Genomic DNA, 14276 nt, shown 5'->3' with positions numbered 1-14276 from the left:
CTGGTCAGGGGCCTGGACCTTCATGGTAAAGTTGAGGCGTTCAGGTAACTCAGTCGCCCACATCCCTTCATCAGCCTTCCTGGGGAGGGATCGGATCCTGATCTTCTACCGGGGGCAGCCTAAGCTGTGTCACAGGTGCGGTGACCCCACACATTTCAGCGCAAACTGCACCGTGCAGAAGTGTGCGTTGTGTGGGGGTGTCGGCCATCTCGCTGCATCCTGTACAGGGCAGATTAGGTGTAACCTGTGTGGTGATCTCGGTCACCCGTACAGTCGTTGTCCTCTTTCCTTCGCTAATGCGGGCTCAGCCTCAGCGGATGAAAGCCATGAGGCTGAATCTGCTGGGGAGGGGACTAGCAGAGGCGGAGGAATGGAGGGGCCAGGGAAGAAAGACAGGAAAAAGACGCCTGCCCAGCTAAGGCGTCTAGAGAAGCGTCAACAGGAGAGAGAGCGGGGGGAGTCTCGGGCTGCTGGGACAACCTCTGGCGCTGTCCTGGAGACCACACCTGTCGCTGAGGCCCCAGGGGATGATGTACTGGATGAGGAGGTCAGGAGGATCGAGAGAGAGGAAGGTGCCACGTCCTCAGACTCCTCCCATTATGAGAGTATGGACGAGGATAATAGGGCGTGGCTAGAGGAAAAGCGTAAGCGTGGCGCCAAAAAGAAGAAAAAGGGTAAAAAGAAGGGAGGTGTAAGATCTTCTCCCTCCCTGACTAAGGTACCCAAGGAAGGTGCAACCGACCCCCCGCTGGTCGAACTTTCAAATCGATTCCTGGCCCTGGATGGAGCCTCTCCTGCCGATGGAGGGGCTGAGGGTGAAGGGCCAGAGGTGGCGGAGCCTGCAGGGGGTGCCGAGTCTCTCCCTGGGGAGTCAGGGTCCTCAGGAGGGGAGACTGGCCCAGAGTCTGGAGACGAGGATGAGGGGGCAGGTCCTGGATCTGCCCCTGAAGCATCAGAGGTGCGGGAGATGGACACCACAATATGTCTAAAAAGGGGGTGTTCATTTCCCGAGGGTGGTGGTAAGATGGGTAAAAAGAAAGCCGTCTAACTCAATCACTCATGATGGCGGCACCCACTCCGTTGACGCTGGCGTCCATTAATGTCGCCAGCATTAAGTCTGATGCGGCTAGATTTGCGGCCTTTGATTTTCTTGGCCGTGTTGAAGCCGACATTTTATTTTTGCAGGAGACCAGGCTGCCAGATTTGGCGGCCGTGTTTAAAGCTAAGAGGGAATGGAGACACGGGCCTTCCTATTGGTCTCTTGCGGCCGAGCCGTATAGCGGAGTGGCGGTCCTTTTTACCGCACCGGTAGAATGCCGACGAGTTATTGAGTTAGAAATGGGGAGGTGCCTGATCCTGGATGTCCTCATGAAGGGACAAGAACTTCGCCTAATTAACATCTATGGTCCCCAGTCCAAGTGGGACAGGAAGTGTCTCTTTATGAGGATCAAGCCCTACCTTTTTACAAGTCGGCAGGTGGTCTTTGGAGGGGACTTCAATGCTGTCACGAGGTCCCAGGATAGGGGAGGTTCCAGAGACAAGCTGACTTATGATAGCGTCGCTCTTAATAGCATAGCTAGTGAGGCTCGCCTGGTGGATGTCCACATCCGGCACACCCCAGGCCACGCGGGGTTCACCTATTATAGGGGTAGCTGCAGGTCTAGAATAGACAGGTTTTATTTAAAGGAGGAAGCCATTTCTTCAGCAGTGTCCGTTGTTGAGGTGGAGTTCTCCGACCACTGTTTAATTTTGTTTTCTCTGAATGTTACAGAGACCCCCCGGATGGGAAGAGGCTACTGGAAGCTCAATTCGTCTCTCCTGGAGGAAGCGGAGATCAGACAATCCTTTGAGGACTTTCTTCAGAGCCAGGTACCATTGCTGGGCCTTTGTAGCAGTAAGTCAGAGTGGTGGGAGATGCTCAAGAAAAGGGTGGCGAGATTCTTCCGCCAGCTCTCGAGCCTCAGGAGCCTGGACAGGTACCGCCTGTATCAGGGCCTGAGGAGGAAACTCGAGCATCTCGTCTCGACTGGGGGTAGTCATGAGGACATCTCCAGAGTGAAATCCTTGCTGAAGAGGTGTCAGTACGATAGACACGCATCTTTGGTTTTTGAGAGGGATTACGGGAAATACCGCTCGCCCGACCCTTACAGAAACTGCAAGATGTCAGTGAATGGTAAAGTTGTCACGGGACTGGTTGACAGTACGGGATCCCTGAAAAGGTCCAGATCAGGGATTCTGGAGATCGTCAGATCCTTCTACTCGCACCTCTTGGGCAGGAAGGATCTAGATCGGGATGTGATGTTGGATTTCCTGGCTGAAACTGTCCCTGAGCCAGGAGTAGACCCCTCTCTTGATGTTTTGACAGAGATGATCAGTGAAGAGGAAGTCAGCCGGGGGATTGAAGGGCTCGCCCTCAAGAAATCGCCAGGTCCGGATGGCTTAACATCTGAGTTTTATAAGACCTTTAAGGACGCCTTGGTTCCCCTCTTGACTGAGGTATTCAATGAGTGTCTTTCCTCGGGCGCTCTGCCGAAGTCAATGAGGAGGTCTGCCCTGATCATCCTGTCAAAAGGTAAGGACCGATCTCGTATTGAGAACTGGCGTCCCATAGCGCTTCTCAATACGGACAGAAAGGTTTTGGCAAAGGTGCTGTTTAATCGGCTGGTGCAGTTTGCGCCCCGGCTCCTTTCGGGGACCCAGCACTGCTCTGTTCCAGGCCGCAGTACATTTAGTGCTGTGCTTTGTGTCCGGGAGGCAGTGGAGCAGGGCCGGGCTGGTAACTGGAAGGGGTACTTGCTGTCCTTGGATCAGGCAAAAGCGTTTGATCGGGTTAACCACGAGTACCTCTGGTCTGTCCTTCTGAGGTATGGCCTGCCTGGGGAGTTTGTCAATTGGCTGAAAGTTTTGTACGCAGGGGCAGAGAGTTTCCCGCTTGTGAACGGTTGGATTGGCCGCTCTTTTGAGGTCGGGTCTGGTGTTCGCCAGGGTTGTCCTCTGAGCCCACTTTTATACGTGTTCGCGATTGACCCATTCCTTAGGAGGGTTGATCGTGGGCCGTTGGTGGGAGTCGGGATGGATCGGGCAGCACCGGAAGCCACTCTAAGGGTGGTAGCGTATGCCGATGATGTCACCGTTTTCGTGTCCTCGGGAGGGGAGGCGCAATGGGTGATGTCAGAGGTTGACCGCTACTCAGAGGTTTCTGGGTCCAAGATCAACCGGGATAAGTGTGAGAGTCTCTGGCTGGGAGAGGGGGATCCAGGCTTTGATCTCCCGGACACTCTTCCAGGGCCCCAGGACTCTGCCAAAGTTCTCGGCATCGAATTCGGCCAGGGGGATTACCCCATGCAAAACTGGGACGGCAGGCTTAAGATCGCCGCTCAGAAGGTGGACCAGTGGAAGGGTTGGTCTTTGACCCTCAGAGAAAGGGTTAATCTGATCAAAACTTACCTGCTCCCGTTACTGATTTATCTGGGCAGTGTGTGCATGTTGCCAGAACCCCTCTGGACTCGGGTGTACAGTCTGTTCTTCCAGCTGTTATGGGGGAATAGGCTGAACCTTATCAAGAGGGAGGTTACTTACCGCACGAGGAGACAAGGAGGGTTGTGTATGGTCAACCCTGTGGTGTTCCTAGTGAATACCTTTCTTAAGATCAATGTAGCAAACCTCTGGAAAGAGAGGGCTCCTCCGTGGGTATACTCCTGCAGGGGATGGTTTCGGCCTTTCTTCCAGGAATGGGAGACAGGAGGACAAGTGAAGGATCTCCGTACACCACATGGGCATCTTCCGGCTTACGCTACCCCGGTTCTGAAGGTGATTCGCCGGTGGGGTCTGGGAATGTGGGAGATCAGGACCATGTCGAGGAAAATCCTTGACAAAAGGGTTCTGTTGACCCATTTCCAGAAGCCCCTGGCCCTCAGGGATTGCCCAAGTCGGGATCTGGGGGTGGGTTTAGGTCTTTTGAATTCCATCAGGATCCCCTTGAAGTTTTGGGACTTGACTTGGCGCTGCTTCCATGGAAAGCTGTGTGTGAGGGACAATCTGAAGTGTAGGAGCTCTGAGGAAAGGGGTTGTCCCCGGGAGGAGTGCGGTGGCCTGCTGGAGAGCATGGACCACTTCCTGCTTCAGTGCCCCTTTAACACAGAGGTGTACAACCGGGTGGGCGCTTCCATCCATTGGCCCGGGTTGGCCGGTCTCTCCTATGCGGAGTGGGCCTATGGAGCACTCAGAGGCCTGGGTGGCCGGGACCGATGCACGTTATTCCTAGTCAGTCTAGTGGTCAGGTACCACACGTGGAACGCACGGTGCTTAGTTTCGACGCAGCGTAAAATCCTCCCGGTGGATGAGGTGGTTAGGAACATTCTGGGTGACCTGGTGAAGGTGCGCTCTCTGGAGTATGAGAGGCTGGGCACGGGGAGGGCCTCTCTCCTTTGGAGGGGGTTCTCCTTTAGTGTCCCTTAGTCTGTCATCTCCTCTCCTGGTGTTGGGCTGATGCTGCACAGTAGATTTTTGTTTTGTATCTGGGCATGTAGTGATGTTGGGCTTGCAGGCGCCGAACCTGGGCTTTATGTGGTTTGGATTGATGTTGTTTAGACTTTATTTGTATTCTGTTTTCTTTATGTTATGTTGTAATTACTGTATATATTGTATATATTGTATATAGTGGGGTTTGGGGCATAGCGTTAGGTTGGGAGGGGGGTGATGGTGGTGGGACTTATGAACTGACCTGGGCACTGGTCTGGACTACTTAACGCAAACTTTGGACGTTAGACCAGTGTCTGGGGGGAAGGGGAGGGTGCGGGTGAGGGATTTAGTTTAGTGTAGTGTTATGTGTATTCTGTGTTTGTTATTATATATATTTAAAAAAAAAAAAAAAAAAAAAAAAATAATAATAAATGGGTGTGGGGTGGTTTGTTATTAGAGGGTGCGGGGTGGGTTTATGTATATTTATGGTCATTTATGTTTATTTGTGGGTGTGGCTTGTGTTTTGTTATTGGTTTGGTTTAGGATGTAATAATCGGTTGGGTGGGGGTTGTGGTATTTGGTGTTTATTCATTTTGGTGTATTGTAAGTTATTATTTTTGCTAGGTATGAATGGGGCTGGACCAGCAGGTAAGATATTGTATATATTTTGTATATATTGTATATTATGTTTGGTTTGTGTTATGTTTTTTACTTTTATATAAAATAAAAGATTTACAGGATGTAACTCAGGATCAGTACAGGATAAGTAATGTCATGTATGTACACAGTGACTGCACCAGCAGCAGAATAGTGAGTGCAGCTCTGGGGTATAATACAGGATGTAACTCAGGATCAGTACAGGATAAGTAATGTCATGTATGTACACAGTGACTGCACCAGCAGCAGAATAGTGAGTGCAGCTCTGGAGTATAATACAGGATGTAACTCAGGATCAGTACAGGATAAGTAATGTCATGTATGTACACAGTGACTGCACCAGCAGCAGAATAGTGAGTGCAGCTCTGCAGTATAAAACTGGATGTAACTCAGGATCAGTACAGAATAAGTAATGTCATGTATGTACACAGTGACTGCACCAGCAGCAGAATAGTGAGTGCAGCTCTGGAGTATAATACAGGATGTAACTCAGGATCAGTACAGGATAAGTAATGTCATGTATGTACACAGTGACTGCACCAGCAGCAGAATAGTGAGTGCAGCTCTGGGGTATAATACAGGATGTAACTCAGGATCAGTACAGGATAAGTAATGTCATGTATGTACACAGTGACTGCACCAGCAGCAGGATAGTGAGTGCAGCTCTGGGGTATAATACAGGATGTAACTCAGGATCAGTACAGGATAAGTAATGTCATGTATGTACACAGTGACTGCACCAGCAGCAGAATAGTGAGTGCAGCTCTGGGGTATAATACAGGATGTAACTCAGGATCAGTACAGGATAAGTAATGCCATGTATGTACACAGTGACTGCACCAGCAGCAGAATAGTGAGTACAGCTCTGGGGTATAATACAGGATGTAACTTAGGATCAGTACAGGATAAGTAATGCCATGTATGTACACAGTGACTGCACCAGCAGCAGAATAGTGAGTGCAGCTCTGGAGTATAATACAGGATGTAACTCAGGATCAGTACAGGATAAGTAATGCCATGTATGTACACAGTGACTGCACCAGCAGCAGAATAGTCAGTGCAGCTCTGGAGTATAATACAGGATGTAACTCAGGATAAGTACAGGATAAGTAATGTCATGTATGTACAGTGACTGCACCAGCAGCAGAATAGTGAGTGCTGCTCTGGGGTATAATACAGGATGTAACTCAGGATCAGTACAGGATAAGTAATGTCATGTATGTACACAGTGACTACACCAGCAGCAGAATAGTGAGTGCAGCTCTGGTGTATAATACAGGATGTAACTCAGGATCAGTACAGGATAAGTAATGTCATGTATGTACACAGTGACTGCACCAGCAGCAGAATAGTGAGTGTAGCTCTGGGGTATAATACAGGATGTAACTCAGGATCAGTACAGGATAAGTAATGTCATGTATGTACACAGTGACTGCACCAGCAGCAGAATAGTGAGTGCAGCTCTGGAGTATAATACAGGATGTAACTCAGGATCAGTACAGGATAAGTAATGTCATGTATGTACACAGTGACTGCACCAGCAGCAGAATAGTGAGTGCAGCTCTGGGTATAATCGGGTATGTACTTACAGGTTGTGTTCTGTATAATGATATGTGCAGATGAAGCAGAGCTGGAGATGTTGTTGCATTATGGATGAGCCCCCGGAGGAGCCGGTGTTGGGGGGCGCCCGCAGAGTCTGGCGGTGGAGGATGAATTGCTGAAGTGTAAGAAAGAAGATCAATGCCGACAATCCAGATAAGTGCGCGCTGTTTTGTGCTGTGCGGGGTCTTTGTAGGGTTTGTGGTTATTGATTTCCTTGTACATTGAGCCGGCGCTGCTCCAGATCTTCTCTCGGATCTATAGGAATATTGTGTCCCGGATCCGGGAATCCTCCTGGGCTCTTCTCACTTTCTGCACATTTCTTTATGGAGATGAATAAAGCACAAAGTAATGAGACACAAATCCAGAAGAGGAGATGGAAAGAAGGATCGGAGGGGAAGGGGGTGCAGAATCCAACTACTCCACCTGCAGCTACCCTATGTATAGACACAGAACTACTATTCCTATCCTGTATATATGGACACAGTACTACTACTCCTATCCTGTATATATGAGCACAGCACAGTACTACTACTCCTTTCCTGTATATATGAGCACAGCACAGTACTACTACTCCTATCCTGTATATATGTACACAGCACAGTACTACTACTCCTATCCTGTATATATGGGCACAGCACAGTACTACTACTCCTATCCTGTATATATGGGTACAGCACAGTACTACTACTCCTATCCTGTATATATGGGTACAGCACAGTACTACTACTCCTTTCCTGTATATATGGGCACAGCACAATACTACTACTCCTATCCTGTATATATTGGTACAGCACAGTACTACTACTCCTATCCTGTATATATGGGAACAGTACTACTACTCCTATCCTGTATATATGGATACAGCACAGTACTACTACTCCTATCATGTATATATGAGCACAGCACAGTACTACTACTCCTATCCTGTATATATGGGCACAGCACAGTACTACTACTCCTATCCTGTATATTTGGGCACAGCACAGTACTACTACTCCTATCATGTATATATGGGCACAGCACAGTACTACTACTCCTATCCTGTATATATGGGTACAGCACAGTACTACTACTCCTATCTTGTATATATAAGCACAGCACAGTACTACTACTCCTATCCTGTATACATGGATACAGTACAGTACTACTACTCCTATCCTGTATATATGGACACAGCACAGTACTACTACTCCTATCCTGTATATATGGGCACAGCACAGTACTACTACTCCTATCCTGTATATATGGGCACAGCACAGTACTACTACTCCTATCCTGTATATGTGGGCACAGTACTACTACTCCTACCCTGTATATATGGGCACAGCACAGTACTACTACTCCTATCCTGTATATATGGGCACAGCACAGTACTACTACTCCTATCCTGTATATGTGGGCACAGTACTACTACTCCTACCCTGTATATATGGGCACAGCACAGTACTACTACTCCTATCCTGTATATATGGGCACAGCACAGTACTACTACTCCTATCCTGTATATGTGGGCACAGTACTACTACTCCTACCCTGTATATATGGGCACAGCACAGTACTACTACTCCTATCCTGTATATATGGGCACAGCACAGTACTACTACTCCTATCCTGTATATATGGACACAGCACAGTACTACTACTCCCATCCTGTATATATGGGCACATCACAGTACTACTACTCCCATCCTGTATATATGAGCACAGCACAGTACTACTACTCCTATCCTGTATATATGGACACAGCACAGTACTACTACTCCCATCCTGTATATATGAGCACAGCACAGTACTACTATTCTATCCTGTATATATGGGCACAGCACAGTACTACTACTCCTATCCTGTATATATGGACACAGCACAGTACTACTACTCCTATCCTGTATATATGGGCACAGCACAGTACTACTACTCCTATCCTGTATATATGTGCACAGTACTACTACTCCTATCCTGTATATATGTGCACAGTACTACTACTCCTATCCTGTATATATGTGCACAGTACTACTACTCCTACCCTGTATATATGGGCACAGCACAGTACTACTACTCATACCCTGTATATATGGGCACAGCACAGTACTACTACTCCTACCCTGTATATATGGGCACAGCACAGTACTACTACTCCTACCCTGTATAAATGGGCACAGCACAGTACTACTACTCCTACCCTGTATAAATGGGCACAGCACAGTACTACTACTCCTACCCTGTATATATGGGCACAGCACAGTACTACTACTCCTATCCTGTATATATGGACACAGCACAGTACTACTACTCCTATCCTGTATATATGGGTACAGCACAGTACTACTACTCCTATTCTGTATATATGAGCACAGCACAGTACTACTGCTCCTATCCTGTATATATGGGTACAGCACAGTACTACTACTCCTACCCTGTATATATGGGCACAGCACAGTACTACTACTCCTACCCTGTATAAATGGACACAGCACAGTACTACTACTCCTATCCTGTATATGTGGGCACAGTACTACTACTCCTACCCGGTATATATGGGCACAGCACAGTACTACTACTCCTATCCTGTATATATGGATACAGCACAGTACTACTACTCCTATCCTGTATATATGGGTGCAGCACAGTACTACTACTCATATCCTGTATATATGGGCACAGCACTACTACTCCTATCCTGTATATATGTATATATGGACACAGCACAGTACTACTCCCATCCTGTATATATGGGCACATCACAGTACTACTACTCCTATCCTGTATATATGAGCACAGCACGGTACTACTACTCCTATCCTGTATATATGGGCACAGCACAGTACTACTACTCCTATCCTGTATATATGGGCACAGTACTACTACTCCTATCCTGTATATATGGGCACAGCACAGTACTACTACTCCTATCCTGTATATATGGACACAGCACAGTACTACTACTCCTACCCTGTATATATGGGTACAGCACAGTACTACTACTCCTATCCTGTATATATGGGCACAGCACAGTACTACTACTCCTACCCTGTATATATGGGCACAGCACAGTACTACTACTCCTACCCTGTATAAATGGGCACAGCACAGTACTACTACTCCTACCCTGTATAAATGGGCACAGCACAGTACTACTACTCCTACCCTGTATATATGGGTACAGCACAGTACTACTACTCCTATCCTGTATATATGGGCACAGCACAGTACTACTACTCCTACCCTGTATATATGGGCACAGCACAGTACTACTACTCCTACCCTGTATAAATGGGCACAGCACAGTACTACTACTCCTACCCTGTATATATGGGCACAGCACAGTACTACTACTCCTATCCTGTATATATGGACACAGCACAGTACTACTACTCCTACCCTGTATAAATGGGCACAGCACAGTACTACTACTCCTACCCTGTATAAATGGGCACAGCACAGTACTACTACTCCTACCCTGTATATATGGGCACAGCACAGTACTACTACTCCTATCCTGTATATATGGACACAGCACAGTACTACTACTCCTATCCTGTATATATGGGCACAGCACAGTACTACTCCTCCTATCCTGTATATATGGGCACTGCACAGTACTACTACTCCTATCCTGTATATATGGGCACAGCACAGTACCACTACTCCTATCCTGTATATATGGGCACAGCACAGTACTACTACTCCTATCCTGTATATATGGACACAGCACAGTACTACTACTCCTATCCTGTATATATGGACACAGCACAGTACTACTACTCCTATCCTGTATATATGGACACAGCACAGTACTACTACTCCTATCCTGTATATATGGACACAGCACAGTACTACTACTCCTATCCTGTATATATGAGCACAGCACAGTACTACTACTCCTATCCTGTATATATGGACACAGTACTTCTACTCCTTTCCTGTATATATGGACACAGCACAGTACTACTACTCCTATTCTGTATATATGGGCACAGCACAGTACTACTACTCCTATCCTGTATAAATGGGCACAGCACAGTACTACTACTCCTATCCTGTATATATGGGTACAGAACAGTACTACTACTCCTATCCTGTATATATGGACACAGCACAGTACTACTACTCCTATCCTGTATATATGGACACAGCAAAGTACTACTACTCCTATCCTGTATATATGGGTACAGCACAGTACTACTACTCCTATCCTGTATATATAGGCACAGCACAGTACTACTACTCCTATCCTGTATATATGGACACAGTACTACTACTCCTATCCTGTATATATGGGTACAGCACAGTACTACTACTCCTATCCTGTATATATATAGGCACAGCACAGTACTAATACTCCTACCCTGTATATATGGGTACAGCACAGTACTACTACTCCTATCCTGTATATATGGGCACAGTACTATTATTCCTCTCCTGTATAAATGGGCACAGCACAGTACTACTAATTCTATCCTGTATATATGGGTACAGCACAATACTACTACTCCTATCCTGTATATATGGGCACAGCACAGTACTACTACTCCTATCCTGTATATATGGGCACAGCACAGTACTATTATTCCCATCCTGTATATATGGGCACAGCACAGTACTACTACACCTATCCTGTATATATGGACACAGTACTACTACTCCTATCCTGTATATATGGACACAGTACTACTACTCCTATCCTGTATATATGGACACAGTACTACTACTCCTATCCTTTATAAATGGGCACAGCACAGTACTACTACTTCTATCCTGTATATATGGGCACTGCACAGTACTACTACTCCTATCCTGTATATATGGGCACAGCACAGTACTACTACTCCAATCCTGTATATATGGACACAGCACAGTACTACTACTCCTATCCTGTGTATATGGGCACAGCACAGTACAGTACTACTACTCCTATCCTGTGTATATGGGCACAGCACAGTACTACTACTCCTATCCTGTATATATGGACACAGCACAGTACTACTACTCCTATCCTGTATATATGGGTACAGCACAGTACTACTACTCCTATCCTGTATATATAGGCACAGCACAGTACTACTACTCCTATCCTGTATATATGGACACAGTACTACTACTCCTATCCTGTATATATGGGTACAGCACAGTACTACTACTCCTATCCTGTATATATAGGCACAGCACAGTACTACTACTCCTATCCTGTATATATGGGCACAGTACTATTATTCCTCTCCTGTATAAATGGGCACAGCACAGTACTACTACTCCTATCCTGTATATATGGGTACAGCACAGTACTACTACTTCTATCCTGTATATATGAGCACAGCACAGTACTACTACTCCTATGCTGTATATCTGGGCACAGCACAATACTACTACTCCTATCCTGTATATATGGGCACAGCACAGTACTACTACACCTATCCTGTATATATGGACACAGTACTATTACTCCTATCCTGTATATATGGGCACAGCACAGTACTACTACACCTATCCTGTATATATGGACACAGTACTAATACTCCTATCCTGTATATATGGACACAGTACTACTACTCCTATCCTGTATATATGGACACAGTACTACTACTCCTATCCTTTATAAATGGGCACAGCACAGTACTACTACTTCTATCCTGTATATATGGGCACAGCACAGTACTACTACTCCTATCCTGTATATATGGGCACAGCACAGTACTACTACTCCAATCCTGTATATATGGACACAGCACAGTACTACTACTCCTATCCTGTATATATGGGCACAGCACAGTACCACTACTCCTATCCTGTATATATGGGCACAGCACAGTACTACTACTCCTATCCTGTATATATGGGCACAGCACAGTACTACTACTCCTATCCTGTATATATGGGCACAGCACAGTACTACTACTCCCATCCTGTATATATGTACACAGCACAGTACTATTACTCCCATCCTGTATATATGGGCACAGCACAGTACTACTACTCCTATCATGTATATATGGACACTGCACAGTACTACTACTCCTATCCTGTATATATGGGCACAGCACAGTACTACTCCTCCTATCCTGTATATATGGGTACAGCACAGTACTACTACTCCTTTCCTGTATATATGGGCACAGCACAGTACTACTACTCCTATCCTGTGTATATGGGCACAGCACAGTACTACTACTCCTATCCTGTATATATGGGCACAGCACAGTACTACTACTCCTATCCTGTATTTATGGGCACAGCACAGCACTACTACTCCCATCCTGTATATATGGGCACAGCACAGTACTACTTCTCCTATCCTGTATATATGGGCACAGCACAGTACTACTACTCCTATCCTGTATATATGGGCACAGTACTACTACTCCTATCCTGTATATATGGGCACAGCACAGTACTACTACTCCTACCCTGTATATATGGGCACAGCACAGCACTACTACTCCTATCCTGTATATATGGGCACAGCACAGTACTACTACTCCTATCCTGTATATATGGGCACAGCACAGTACTACTACTCCTATCCTGTATATATGGGCACAGTACTACTACTTCTATCCTGTATATATGGGCACAGCACAGTACTACTACTCCTATCCTGTATATATGGACACAGCACAGTACTATTACTCCTATCCTGTATATATGGGTACAGCACAGTACTACTACTCCTATCCTGTATATATGGGTGCAGCACGGTGTGTATGAAGGTCCTGCCCGCTGTACCTTCCGGTGTGTATGAAGGTCCTGCCCGCTGTACCTTCCGGTGTGTATGAAGGTCCTGCCCGCTGCACCCTCCGGTGTGTATGAAGGTCCTGCCCGCTGTACCCTCCGGTGTGTATGAAGGTCCTGCACGCTGCACCCTCCGGTGTGTATGAAGGTCCTGCCCGCTGCACCCTCTGGTGTGTATGAAGGTCCTGCCCGCTGCACCCTCTGGTGTGTATGAAGGTCCTGCCCGCTGCACCCTCCGGTGTGTATGAAGGTCCTGCCCGCTGCACCCTCCGGTGTGTATGAAGGTCCTGCCCGCTGCACCCTCCGGTGTGTATGAAGGTCCTTCCCGCTGCACCCTCCGGTGTGTATGAAGGTCCTGCCCGCTGCACCCTCCGGTGTGTATGAAGGTCCTGCCCGCTGCACCCTCTGGTGTGTATGAAGGTCCTGCCCGCTGCACCCTCCGGTGTGTATGAAGGTCCTGCCCGCTGCACCCTCCGGTGTGTATGAAGGTCCTGCCCGCTGCACCCTCCGGTGTGTATGAAGGTCCTGCCCGCTGTACCTTCCGGTGTGTATGAAGGTCCTGCCCGCTGTACCCTCCGGTGTGTATGAAGGTCCTGCCCGCTGCACCCTCTGGTGTGTATGAAGGTCCTGCCCGCTGCACCCTCCGGTGTGTATGAAGGTCCTGCCCGCTGCACCCTCTGGTGTGTATGAAGGTCCTGCCCGCTGCACCCTCTGGTGTGTATGAAGGTCCTGCCCGCTGTATATATGGGCACAGTACTACTACTTCTATCCTGTATATATGGGCACAGCACAGTACTACTACTCCTATCCTGTATATATGGACACAGCAC

This window comes from Engystomops pustulosus, chromosome 9 (assembly GCF_040894005.1).
Source record: "Engystomops pustulosus chromosome 9, aEngPut4.maternal, whole genome shotgun sequence".
Classification (NCBI taxonomy): Eukaryota; Metazoa; Chordata; class Amphibia; order Anura; family Leptodactylidae; genus Engystomops; species Engystomops pustulosus.
This window is presented reverse-complemented; position numbering follows the sequence as displayed.